Genomic DNA, 14,407 nt, shown 5'->3' on the forward strand with positions numbered 1-14,407 from the left:
ACATTTGTCTTACAAAACCACACACCCACATTTTATCTCTGTGAAACAAGATGCCAAGACGTTAAGAGACGGGACAGACAGCCAAGGTTAATGCGGGAGGTTTGAAATATGGATGACTCAGATTTATTAAGAAAGCTATGAAGAGACTTGGGAAAAATGGTCAGTGTTTGGAGAGAAGTGTCTGATCTCCCTGGGACCAGCCATTCCCTCAAACCATGGATTTGTCTGCCCAGATAACCAGCTGCTGTGCCCCACAGAGAGCCAGCACCAGTGGCAGGTTAGGAGCAGACTCTGGGGCAGACCCTGCATCACCGCTCACAACCACAAACACTGCCCTCCCAAAACAGGGACCTTGCAGAAATTCCAGGCTCTACCCATGTTACTTTAACAGAGGATCTGACCCTTGAAATTATGGTCACTGGCATGTTTTTAGCACATGGTGTAATCATCTGCTGAACCACAAACGATGGGAAACAGCTATTGGGTCTTCACGGAGGATAATCCCAGGCTGTGCAACTGCTCCGTGCCCAGTCTGGGGTGGGGGTCCCCCTTATCAAAAAGCCCCATATCTCATTTCACATTTAGCATCCTGTATGTAGAAAAATGCAGCCACAGGAGGAATTTCAGCTGCCATGAAATCTCTCTCATCGCAGCTCCCCAGCAGCCAGCACCGCAGCAAATCCATTAGCAGCCTGCTGGCATCCCTTCACTGTTCAGAGGGGTTTGGGACCTGCTGGGAGTTTTGTTCCTAAAGAAGGGAGGGGGAACAAAAAAACAAATGCACACAGACCTCTGTCCCCTCCAATGCAAATGAAAGCACTGCTGGTTTGGGTTTTGAAGGGCCAGGAGGACCAGGGCACAGAGGGAGCTGCTGGTGAGTGCTTTGTGCCTGGCACAGGAGCTCAAACCTGACCCTCATGTCCTCAGCTGTGCAAAAGTTTGGTCACTTGGTCATGCCAAGACCATGGCTAAGGCCACACTGTGCCCAGAGCAGGGCCTTATCCTGCTCTTGCAGCTGGTCTGGAGCAAATGGACATGTTCTCCTCTTCCACAGAGTGCTTTCCATCCCCTTCAACACTACATCAACCTCCTCCTTCAAACCTGCTGCCTCGTACAAGCTCTGACTTGGGCTTGCAAAAATGTACTGAAAGCTTTTATCAGAACACCACCTGCTCTTCAGAGATGCACACTCCTGATGATGTTCTGTGGAGAGTTTGAATGACAGACCAAAAGGCAAGATTTTACTTTGGGTTTTAAAGCAGACAGTCATGTAGCAACCAACACAAGGTATTTTTGAGCTGCTTCCAGCTTTGGAGCTATTGAGGTTCCTCGTTTTCATTTATAAACAATTAAAAGAACCACCCTACAGCGCAGGCTGAGTGGGCTGCAGTTTATTAGAAACCAAGGCTAAAAAAAGGCTTAGAGGGAGAACATGTTAGCTACCAGGCAAACAGCATTAAACCTTCAGAAGGCTGATGAATATTCATTGACGTGATGGATCAAAATCAAACCACAGCTCCCTGGCAGATCGTGAGGAGCTGCAGACAGTGCAGGCTGCATTGTCAGAACAAAGTCCAGCTACCACAGCCATCTCCTTTCCTGTGAATCCTAGAGAAATCTATTATTCAGGGAGAAAAACTGACAGCCCTTGGCAACCTGTCGGCTTGCGTTAAGGAGAGCAGAAGGGACCAGTTCCACGCAGCATCGCACATCCTGCTCCCATGCCCCATTTATACCTTTGAGTGTTAATTAGATCAATGAATTTAAGTCAGATTGTGATCTAATGGTGCCTTCTGGCCTCTACTGTTGAGCAGGACAGAATAAATTAAGTTTAATTGCCCCTGTATGTATAGAGCCAGAGAAGACAGGATGCGAAGGGTCACTGAGAGAGCTTCTAGCCAAACCCCAAATCCCAAGGCAGGACTGATAGGGCTGAACCATTCCCAAACAATTTTGCTGCCACAGAAACAAGGGTGGAAACGTGGGTGTGATGGGCTGTAGCCTGGAAGCGCAGGGAAAGGAGGACATGGAAGAGGAGTAGAAAGAGCACAGCCCATGTGGACCACCAAGACCAGGCAGGACAGGCCAGAGGCCACACGCTGCAGCTCAGCGATGCACAGAGAGATGAGTTTTGTTGGTTTACCCAGCCTTAAACAAAAAAAAAAAGGATCAAGACTGCATTGCCCTGAGCAGTGCTTAAATGAAATCAGTCATTAGGAGAAAATTGGACCCTGGTGTCGCTTCCGCCCTTGCTTTAAGGAAAGGAGAGCAGCAATTACTGCTTGCATATTCAACAGCCTCCTCAGCAAGCTAAATGAGTCCGTGTGGAGCAACGTGCTGCCAGAGCCTGTCTGTGACCGATGGCCTAACAAGCTGCTTTAAAGCCAGCACTGCTCTTGCTACGTTGAGGTCTGCAGCCTAAAAACACCCAGCAAGGGTACAAACGCATGCAGAGGAGCGTGCACGCTCCCCCTTCACACCCGCCCCCAAACCCACCCAGAACCCAGGAGCTAAATCCTCAAATATGAATATTAGTCTGTTGTTTGTCTGGCTCCTCTCCCATCCCTTCCCAAAAGAAGGGTGCAAGTTCCCAAGCGAGCTTTCTCCAGAGGGAGCTTCGTTTCAACCAAGGTGACTTCTTGGCCACAACCTCCCATTCCCCCAAAAAAACCCTTTTTTGTCATAAAGCTGTTTTCACACACAGGGTACACAGGAATATTTGTGTTCAGTAGAAATTTGTGCACAGAGGCAGGAGGGGAAAACAACCCCAAAATGCTTGGCTAAAAAGCTTCCAGTTGTTTGATGATTGCCTCTTCCCCCTCCATAAACCAGCAGCCTGTGGAAGGGGATGGGAGCAGAGCTCAGGACCTCTTCTGTGATACCTCTGGAAAATCAGCTGCCAGGAGGAGCCTGACTCACCTCTAAATCACAAGAGCTGTAATTCTCAGCGTAAGCAAATCTTGATGACTTGGGTTTCATGGATTTATAAACAGATCTACCAAACCCTGAACTAACTCAGATCCTCCTTCCCCTTCCCAGAAATCCTGCTACACTCCATGAACCCAACCAAGAGGGTTTTGCATCTCCTACTCCTGCCCAGCCTGCCCGGTACCCAAAGGATGCTGGCAGTTGCTGGCTGCAGTCTCAGGCTCTCAGCTTGCTCCTGGAAAGCCCCATCTGCTAGGACTGTCAAAACCCAGCACTCACCTAAAACATGTCACCTCTTCTTTGCATTCTTTCCTTTTATCATGGTATTTGTCACAACCTGAAGTGTACATCTGGGCCTGCTGTCTTGCAAGAAAGCATTTTACACTGCACAAGGACAGAGGAGCTTTGATGGTGAAATTTAGCAAGAAAAAGGAAACTGGTTTATTCATTCTGGAATATGAGGCCTCCTCTGGAATAGTGTGGGCAGTCCTGGGCTCCCTGGGTCAAGAAGGACAGGCAGTTACTGGAGAGGGGACAAAAGAGGGCTATGAAGATGATGAGGGGACCAGAACATCTCGATTACAAAGAGAGTCTGAGGGACTTGGGACTCTTTAGCCTAGAGAAGAGTGAGGGGGGAATCTTATCAATGCTTATGAATACTTGAGGGGTGCGTGTCAGGAGGATGGGGTCAGTCTTTTTTCAGTGGTGCCCAGGGACAGGACAAGAGGTGATAAGCATAAACCTGAATATGGGAAGTTCCACCTAAACATGAGAAGGAACTTCTTTACTCTGAGGTTGGAAGAGCCCTGGGACAGGCTGCCCAGAGAGGATGTGGAGTCTCCATCTCTGGAGATATTTAAACCCCACCTAGACACTGTCCTGTGCAGCCTGTTCAAGGTGACCCTGCTCTGGCTCTCCAGAGGTCCCTTCCAACCCCGACCTTTCTGCCATTAGAGCCAATAAACAAACATTCACCAGTGAAGGGAGGTGGAAAAAAAAAAGTCTCAGAAATTTCTAACACACCACAAAGTTTTTCCATCTAAACAAAATCTTCACCTACTACAAGCAGCAGAAGTGCTGGAAGAGACTTTTTTTGTACATGTCTCCATGTGTTGATGATGCTACTCAGGGAAAAGAGTAACACCCTCCACTGCACTGCAGGTATATCATGGTCTGGCTGCACGTCACCCCCCCAGCACAGGAGCAAGCTCCCTGCCAAGGGAAGCACACGTGCTGTTGACTCTGCAATCCAGTTTTCAGGAAGGGGAAGAGCGTGGCACACAGCAGGGTGAAAGAGGATCTGTGTTAGTGCTCTCCAGCTGAAATCAGTCCTCAGAGCTGTGCTGCTTGGTTTGGCAAGCTGGCGAAAGTCCAGAGCAAGGGATGATTGCCAGCGTGTTGCAGGACATGGAGAGAAGCCTGGGTCTGAGAAGATGCTGCAGCATCCCTCAGGTGCCCCAGGGATGCCCACACAGCCCTTCAACCATTGTAGTTAGAGACTGGCACAGCTCAGAGCACAGATGAATCCGACCAGGGAAGATGCTGCTGCTGCTGGAGTAAAGCTTTGTTTAGGTTTTGAGGGTTAAAACCCAAACATTGCTAGAAGTTTCCAAGTCAGCAATACAGCAAGCAGCAGAGTAATACCAAAGGAGGTCACAAGTTTTCCATTAGAAGGGTGAACTTAATCGGTGCCAAGCTGAGTGCCAGCACCAGATCCTCTAAACTGCTACAGGCCACTTCTTACAGGAGCTCCAGCAGATCAGCTCAGGCAAATGCCATTTATTTCAGGCACAAGGACAACAAGTGTGGAACCACAGACAAGACCCAGTTTGTGAACCTATATTAATACATATATAAATGTTTTAATACTCACTAGGGTTCTAAATGACCCAATTCTACAAATCCACACATGTCATTTTCCCAACAGCCAGGAGGATTTGTGGTCCTTCTTTGGCAAACCAAAAAGCAGGGTGGAGTGGTGGCTGGAGGAAGAAATGCTTTACAACATGCATATTCCTCCCTTAAATGGCCTGAATGATTTGCAGCCTGAAACCCAGGCATACCACTTGTCAGAGGTGGGTTTAGCCTGAAAGGAGTGATTTCCCAGAAAGGTGGAGGCAATGAGGGGCTCTCCAAGGATGGTTGTAGCATCCCCCTGCCCTCCCCGTGTCCCAGCCCAGCTTCAAAAGGCAACACAGAAAGAGCCAGCAGAAAGGAAAGATGACATGAGGGGGCTGTCCCTCCTGATGCTCCCCTCAGACTGCTCTTGTTTCAGGGAGGCAGCTGTGGCACTGCACTGTGGTAGGGCTCAGAGGGGCAGAGGCAGCCCTTTGGGAGCCAAGGCCATGCATGGGGAGGGATCAGCGACAACGTGGGGCTCTCCTGAAAACCCAAAGCCTTGCAGAGAAGACCCGTATCAAAATTGTGCTGTGTCATTTGAATCTGGTCTCTGAAGGAGCCTTTGTGGGTGTGTCTGGACTCACAGCACTGCAGATGTCCAGGCTGGGCAATGCCAAACCTTGCCCGGGCAGCCATCAAGGCCAAGAACTGACAAGAGAGGGATGCAAGAACCCCTGGGCAGCTCAAGGGGCTGCTACAGCACCGCTGAGCATCCCAGGCTGAGCATTCTCTTCCATCCTGGCTCCATCCTCATCACCTGGCACAAGCACAAGCCAATATCCAGCCCTACTCTATTTCCATCCCTGGTTTTGGCTCCAGCTGGGGGAAACTGCTCAAGCAAAGCACAAAATACCTCTAGCAGTCTAACAATACCAAGCTGTGAAGCCCACTCCAGTGTACCACAAGATACATATAAATTAGCCAGGAAAAGCAGCTTCAGTGATCAGAAACCTCCTGACACTAGAGAGGCGTTGGGACCCCCTCCCAGCAGGGCTGCTGGAAGTAGACCTCCTCTCTCTATCCGAAAGGAAGTGGGTTTAAGTGGCTTCATATCCCAGATCGCTCCCAGCTCTGACTATTCCCTCTGACAAGGCAAAGCTTTTGTCAGTAAGAACTCAACAGCAGAGAGAGAGGAGCTGCATTTCCCACTGGAGGAGGGTATTTGTTTGCCAATTAGCCTTTTCCTGAACAACAATACACTCAATAAAAACCTTTATTTTAATTCCCTCTTTTTTCCCCTCTCCCCTCACACCCTCCAGCCTCAAGCCCTGCTCCTCCAATGAATATTTGGGCTGTGACTTTGATTTACCATGTGCAAAGCCTCACTGCTCAGCTTCCCATTTCACTGCTCCCCCTTTCAGCAGTAATCCCCAGGGTGAGACGGGCTCTCCAAGGGGAAAGGCAGGCAGGTTTTTCCTCTCTTAAAGCCTCTTAATTAATACAGCTTTGCAAACTGGAGTTTCCGACTTGCTCAGCAGCAGATGCCTCCAGTCCAAGCAGCTCAGCAACATCTGCACTGGGGCCATCACCATGGCAAGGCAACAAGGAGCTACCAGTGGAGTCCCAATGGGCTGGTTCTGGGTTGATTTGGGAGATTTTCAGGATTATACATGCTCAAGGTGAGGCTGGTGGAACCACCGGTGTACACGCAGCTTGTGGTGTGTAGCAAGCTGGTTTGTGTCTCTTTCAAAATGGAAACTGGGTGGAAGCTGCTCCTTCCCAGCAGGGATGCTGGTAGGCAGGTGTCATTAAACTTGTACTCCAGAAAGTGCCCAAAGCAAACAAAACCCATTTGTCAGATCTCTCAGCTGGCTTACTCATCCGCAAAGCTGATTTCCCTTTAAGGATTTCTAAATCCTGATGTTAATCCAGAGTGACTTTTTCCCCCCCTAAAGTATCAACCTGGGGTTGAAAATTCCTTGATAAATATGCCTGATGGAAGAAATGGCCCACTGGCCACTTTCCTTCCAGTATGACACCAATGCCTCCCCAGTGCTTCAGCAGATGAACTCTGAAAAACAGTATGTCTGAGCCTGCATCATGCAACCCCAACAGCTTCAATGCAATGCTGCCTGCTCCCACCCAGCCTGGGAAAAAGCAGCAATTTTGATCACATTACACTAAAAGACTATTTGCATTTAAACATAATGAAGAGAAACAGGTGAGCACAGCAGGCAAGATTCATTGGAAGGCATGAATATCTTTGGGTTTTTAGGGCAGATGCAACACGATGTAGCTTACAAACCCACCTGGACCAGGACAGAGCTGAACGATGCCATGCTACAGGACAGCACGACTCAAGTTCCCCCTGGAGAGATGCTCAAACCCACCACCTGTAATTTGGAGGACCTGGCTTGATGGAGGCAAGAGATTTTAATTGCCTGGCTATCCTGCGCTCTCCCACTGATGGCAGGGAGCAAGGAAGGGCTCGCTCTGAAGTTGGCTGACCCATCACTGCCTGGGATGGACCAAAGAAAGGTCCCTCTTCCACAGCAGGAGTATCCAGAGGGGAACATCCATCCAGTGGAGATCCCAAAGGGATGCATTTAAAAATCAATAGAGGCTATTTTAATGCTCAATCCAGGAAGTTATCAGCATCAGCTGCATCAATACAAACCAAATTTAAACACACTGAGTACAGGTATAGGATTTTCAATTTTTTCTTTTGTGCATTAATTTAACCAAATCTGGTTTTCTCCACTTTGAAATTTAAACATGGCATCCAGAGCATCCCTAATGTTTCACCCCACTGGAGCAAATGTGGCTATGAGGAAACCCCCTTCAAAGGTGCAGCAGCAGTGGCCACTTCCCCACCAGGGCTATGTACAGAAGTGGGCTCCTCCTCTATGCAGATTTTCACACTGCACCCACCATAAATTGCAATACAAGCTTCCCGTCCCTGTAGATATTTATACAATGATCTCCCCTTTCATTAAAAAAAGGAAAAAAAAAACCCAAACCAAAGCAAACCACCACCATACCAGCCTTGCAACTGCAAAGAATTGCTTCAAAAAGTGACCCAAGGGGATTCTGAGAGGCTCAGACACCCCAAGAGAAGATAACTGTGTTTGAAGTTTTTAATTTAATCTCATCTGCCACAGGAAGGCAATCTGGGTTTTCATGTATCTGGGACTAACCACACTCTAGATGCAGTCACAAGCACAGAAATACCTTCCCAGCCACCACCACAGGCACAACACAGGCTCAGGAAGTCACAGTTTCTGTTTGGGGTACAGCCCTGTGCTCTGCCCTCTTCCATCCATCCTTTTGTAAGCCCACTGTGATCTCTGCAGAAAAGCTCCATGGTTCTACACCGTGACTTGCTCACCTTCCCAAGTATTCAAACTAGTCCTTCAAAGCTCACGTCTTTTCCTGGCTTCATGTGATGTATTTGACTGACATCAGGTCTGCCAAGCTGTGCAGTGAGAAAGTGCATCTCAACCACTCCCCCTTCCATTAGCAGCTATGAAGCTGAAACAGGTCTGAAACAACGGAGGTCCCCAAATGAGGTTCTTGCTCTCCATTAACCAGCTCACCAGATCTTTCAACATGGCCCAGACAACACCACTGATAACAAAGTAGGGCCCAGCAGGTCTAATCAAGCTTGAAACCCAGAGAGCTGAGCCTTATTCCTTGACTTGTCCTTCCTCAAGCCCACACAGTGAGGGTCACAAGCCAGCGAAGCAAAGGCTTCAAGTGGAGTGAGGCACGTTCATCGAGCATCTGAAGCAGCTGAGCAGAGCACTAGCAATAAAAGGGACAAAGCCAAGAAAGCAGCAAGGGTGCTTTCCAGCTCAGGAGCCTCAACAGCATCAGAGCATCTCTGCTGAGACACCCAAAGGTATCACACGACCATACACTTCATCATGAGATGGAGGTTACTATGAGAAGGGGCTGGATAAGGCTGTTTTCTGCTTAGCTCCTAACACAACAGCACCCATCCCAAACCCTCAATGGAACAAGAAGATCCAGAACCTCCAACACTCAGAACCTCTATCTCAAAGCCCTCCCTGCAATAGAGCCTGAAAGGTTGCTGCCTAGCCACTGCCCTGAACCTTCAAACACATCTTCCTCTGTGTCTAACCTCAGTGCCTCAGTGCTCCAAATTACAACTGTGATTAGGTTGTCCTAAACACGTGATGATGAAACAGCTCAAAGAGAGATTGACCTCGAGATCATCCACAATCTCATGACTGTCCAACAGGGGAGGGAATTTAAATAACTTCTGGCTAACAAATCTTCACAGCATTTTCCAGCACAAGACCTCTAACAGAATCACATAGAATTAGAAGGTTGGAAAAGACCTTTAAGATCGAGTCCAACCATCCCTGTCCTCTGCTAAACCATATCCCTAAGTACCTGATCTAACACTGCAGCAAAAGCTTGAAGAAGCTGCACATTGGGTTTAGGTACCTGAAAACACCAGATTCACTCTGTTACTGCCAGAGATGCCATAGGAGGAGAAAAGACCCTGAAATAACTCCCTCTACAGATAAAAAGAACTTTCAACATCCCATTAATGGATGGTTTTAGAGCTCACAAGAACAACCCATCCCCATCAACTGTAACACAAGCTGGAGGAGGGGAGAAAAAGCATCTTCCAGGCAGTCACAGGCATTTTTTAGCTCAGCTGACTGCCTCACGGAGGGAGAGCAACCCTGTGCATCAACAGCAGCACTTGAAGCACGCTGGTGCTTTATAAATTCACTTTCAGTAGATTTATCCACACGTCATATGGAGAAGGAATGCGTGCTATGCAAATCCAGCCCCAGACTGCTCCCTGCTTAATCTAGCTTTAGATTCAGATGCTTATTACCATGGCGTCTAATCGGGTAATGCGTAAGAGACAGGTTTAGTTTGGGCTCCCAGTAATTCAGCAGTGTTCTTACTAAGGCACCTAATGGAGAAAGAAAAAGAAAAGAAAACGAAAACAAGCAAACAAACAAACAAACAAAAAAGGAAACAAAGAGGGAAAAAAATACAACTTTGCAAAGAATTGAAGCTCTGATGGAAAACGGAAAACAAAATCCAGGCGTGGAAAAAAAGTATTGACACCTACCACTAGGCAGATCTGCAAACATTTGGCAGCTCACCAAGAACACAGTGAATGCTGAGTCCTGCTCCCACCCCATCCTATCCCTGCAGGGAAGTAGGTGGCTGATCTTTTGGGGTCCCTCCCCTTCCCCCTTGTGAGGCTTAAGGTGACACAAGGATCTCACACGCCCACGCAGGTCCTGTCTACTAGCAGCTAGCTCCCAGCAGTGCCAACCACTTATAGATGCTCTTGGAATCCACATTAGGACCTCCAGAGACTGGGTAACATGTACCAAACAGGAGCTCTTTGCAGGTTTGGGGAGGAAGGATCTGCTGCAGGACACTGGGATCATGGGAACGTTGTTCCTAGAGGCCACCACCTTCCTGTTTGCCAGCACCAGCCCCACAGCAGGACTCATGCCACGGCCAAAGTCATCTCTATCTTTACCTGCACCTCACAAGGTGATTCATTTCACTTACAAGTTCATCAAATAGTTTGTCTGTCCAAGCCATGTGCCACCCCTGGTGCCTTCAGAGTACAACCCAGATGCCAACCTTTCACCTCCAACATGCAGCTACAACTCAGCCCCTATGCACTAGAAATAACCCCGAGGCACAGACACAAGGACACACCACTCAGGCTTGACAGGTCCTCCTCTCCATCTGCTGCTCCTCCAAGACACTAAGTGGAAGACAGTGAGGTTTTCAAACTTCCTGACGCCAAATCCCAACAGCTCGTCCTCCTTTGCCTCTGCCATGCCACATGGCACACAGATCCACAACCAGGTCAAGACACACAGCCTCTGAAGACCCAAAAGGCTGCACTGACCCTGCTATGCTACAGAAACTGCCCTTGGTGGGGTAACCAGCACTAGGAACACCAACCTCAACAGAGGGGAAACTTCCCTCTGTGAACCTAAGTGACACAAGTCACGTTTATTTTAAGGCTGCAGGATTAACTTACCCTTGTTAGATGTCAGAGAACTCACAGAGACCAACACCCCCCCTGCAGCACCCACACGTCTGCGCAGAGCCCTGCAGCGGGGGCTCTCCGGTGTCTCGTAACGTACTAAACCCAGCTAAAGCACTCTTTATGGCTTGGATGTTCATAACATTTATGTGTATTCCCTGCAGCCTACTACAGACTGAGTTTTCATTGAAGCCCTTCCTTTAATAAAAAAGCCTCCACAACACCCTTCTAACCTGATGCCTGCTTTGACCAAACTTGCTGCAGCTCCAACGTTTGAGATGAAAATCCATCTGGAAGAGAACCAGCCAATGGACTTGATGAGTTGTCAGTGATGGGGAGGAGGAGCAGATGGACAGACCAACTTTAAAGCTTCCTTTTGTTAGGCAAACTAAGCTAAAATCATAGGTTAATTTTCAAAGATGCTCGTTATTAGCAAGGAAAGCGAGGCAGCTGATACTCTGCCTCTCAGGCACACGTGCTCTATGCTTCATCATTTACTGAATGTATATTCAAGTGCTTTGAAAGGAGAAGGAAAACAAGCTCAATGAAACTGAAGAGTGCAGCTCACAGTGTTTTCATAAGCCTGTTCAAAGACCAAGCCAGATTTACCAGAACCCGCATCGCTGCCCGGCTGCCCCAGACCATTTGCAGCTCTGCACCTCCCCAGCTCACGGCAGTGCCTGGAGATGGTCTGGGGGGGCTTTTTTTCCTTACTTCTCTAGCCAAAACAACAGTGGGGATGGTTAAATGAGGTGGAAAGACCCATAGGCTGAAGGGAAGAATCCCTTTGCATGACTCCCTGCCTGAGGATGTGGATGGAGATGCTAGTGGCACAGTCCTTCCCAGCACCAAAGGAGCCACGCAAATATTATTCACCTGTCCACAGGGACTGGATATCCCAGCACAGACTCATTTGAGAGTCAAACCAGGAAGCATTCACTTATTAACAGCCACTTCCAGAGCTCTGTCTACAACAGCCTCCAGGACAGGGTCATTCCCAGTGATGTCTGAAGAGCTCCATCCCATTGTGGCACAGGTACTCACACACAGTTCACACACACACATACTTCCAAGGACAAAAAAACCATTCCAAAGCCTCAGAAGCTGTGTTTCTGGAGCTGTGGATAACACACATGCAAAGAGCCTGGTTTCCTTACGATAACCCAGGATGGCAACCCACTTGAGATGTAAAAATAATTTAATGAATAAGTATATTTAGATTTATAACCCTGCAGCAGCTTTATTTATAGGGATGCCAATCACTTTTACACAGATATAAAATTGGCTGGCAAAATGCCTTAGACTATATCCAGAAACCCATCTGTAACAAATCTAAGCCGTGATATCTCTGCATACATTTGGCCAAAGAATAACACTAATACCAGCCATCTTGACTTTAAATGTACAGATGGGATGGGGAGGGGCTCTCCAAGCCTGCCACATGGCCAAAGATGGGGAAATTTTGCTATCACCTACTCTAAACTCTTTGGGGAAAGGACCAGATGAAGGAAAACCAGTCACCCTCTGGGCTCTGTGGATGCTAATACCATTGCAATGCTGGCTGAAGAGCAAGTCAGCATCCAGCTGGCTACAGGTGAACCCCTTTTAAAACCTTTCACCACTGAAGCACAGAGCTGTCAGCAACGAAAAAACAACTCAGTGGAACACTACAGCATCTTTAAGAGAAGAGAGGATTAAGCTAAGGCTCTTGCATGCAGGTTTTTTGATCCGTTGCTCAAGACACAAAGCTGGGAAAGAGGGAGATGTAGGGGAAATTAATTGAAAATGGCACTTGGCTCTTGATCTCAAAGCAGATACGGATTCCTAGTGAGATTTCTTCTCCCCCACCCCTGCCCAGGATGTCACAGCTTCATCTAAACCTGCAGATATCAGAGGAAGAGGTTGCTATTGATTTCACCAGGGCTGGTGTTGCAGCATCCCAAACTACTCTCTGATGTTTGGGTGGGTCTGGGGGCTTTCAGTTGCTGCCCCTCCAGCTCAAACAGGGACCACCTGGAGGACTGAGAACTTGTGCCTAATTCAAAGAACGATTCAAATTCAAAACAAAGAAAAAACCCCACTACTCTTCCCTGTGGGATTTGTAGGGTCTGGTTGTCTCAGGAATGGGGAATAACAGGGATGGCTCCACATCAAATACAAACTATGGGCATCTCATCCATGAAAGTTGTAGTATTTTGGCAGATGCCAGGGCGGGAAGGGTTACTCTGCAATATTACTTTGAATTGCTCTGGGAACAAGCCCAGCATTAATTTTCAACACTTATTCACCAAACTCTTTGAATAAACCGAGGGAGGCTTGCACACAGATACTGACAGCGTTATTCCATAGATTTTTGCCTCTGCTCCTCAGATAATTTATGAGGAAATAACACCCAGCATACACGACCGCCTTCCAGCTCAACACATGGATTCAACTGACCCCTGCCTTAGGGACAAGGTAACCTCTCAAGATCCCTTCCAGCTGAATTCTAATACCATTTTACACCACAAGCTGTTTACACGTTGGCATTTGCTCAGATTCATCCCTGGAAATAAATATGTCTAGAAGAGTCATTGATGGGAAGAAAAAACAGAAACCCAGCAGCATTTCCCTCTCTCAAGGACAAAGCAAAGGAAAACAACCAGACGTGGAGCTACGACATCCCCGATCCAAATGTTTTCCAAAACAGTTCCAAATGTTTTCCAAAGCTTCCTGCTGAAGCTTTTCACAGCTAGGCTGCAGCTCCACCAAAGCCTCGGGCTACGGCTGCAGCCCGTGCAGTTATCTGAGTGCAGCACACACCCAGGAGATGGCCAGTGATGCCTTTACCAACAACACACCTGCCAAAACACACCCAAGACCCTTGTGCAGGAAACAGTGTTTTTTCAAAGGAAAACCAGCCTCTGCTTCCTCAGCAGGGCATCTTCTGGTGTGACAGTGCTGACTGCTACGTGGACTCTCAGGTAGAGAGTCAGTGAAGACACGTGGCCAGATGTCCTGTGTACATGGAGCAGCGTCACGTCTACCTGAGCCATGAGATGGCTCAGCTCCTGCAAGAGCTGGAGCAGAGAAGCCTGGAGCAGAGGACTCAGGAGAAGAGCAGCGAGACCTGTGGATCCCTGCTCTTTGCTGTCTTGCAGTACCAGCCATTCAGGGCAATTGCTGGACTCTTGCTCTTGCTAGTCAGCCTTTGGTGATGGTTCAGGAGATGGAGTCATCAAGCAAACAACCACAAGGATGATGATGAGGAGGAAGTTTATGGAAAGTAAAGAGAGAAAAAATTACACTTGCTGCCCTTAAAACAAGTTCTGTCCAAACACCAAATGTGGGCATTTGTGGCTATTACACAGCCAGAACTGAGATGGTTGTGGGAGATGCTGGTGTGAGAAGCTGATCCCAACAGCAGCGCCCTCGCAGCAGTGCTCAGCTGGAAGAACTGACTGCTCTGGGGACCAGGGGCCTGGCACGCAGCAGAAACAGTAGAGTCTCAAAGGTCCTTCAAAGTCCAAAGCTGACCTCCACCTTGTGCAACTTGCTTCTGGATGCAATCAAAGCCCAAAGCAGGCTCTTTTCTGA

The sequence above is a fragment of the Gallinula chloropus genome (assembly GCF_964237585.1).
Source record: "Gallinula chloropus genome assembly, chromosome: 14".
Taxonomy (NCBI): Eukaryota; Metazoa; Chordata; class Aves; order Gruiformes; family Rallidae; genus Gallinula; species Gallinula chloropus.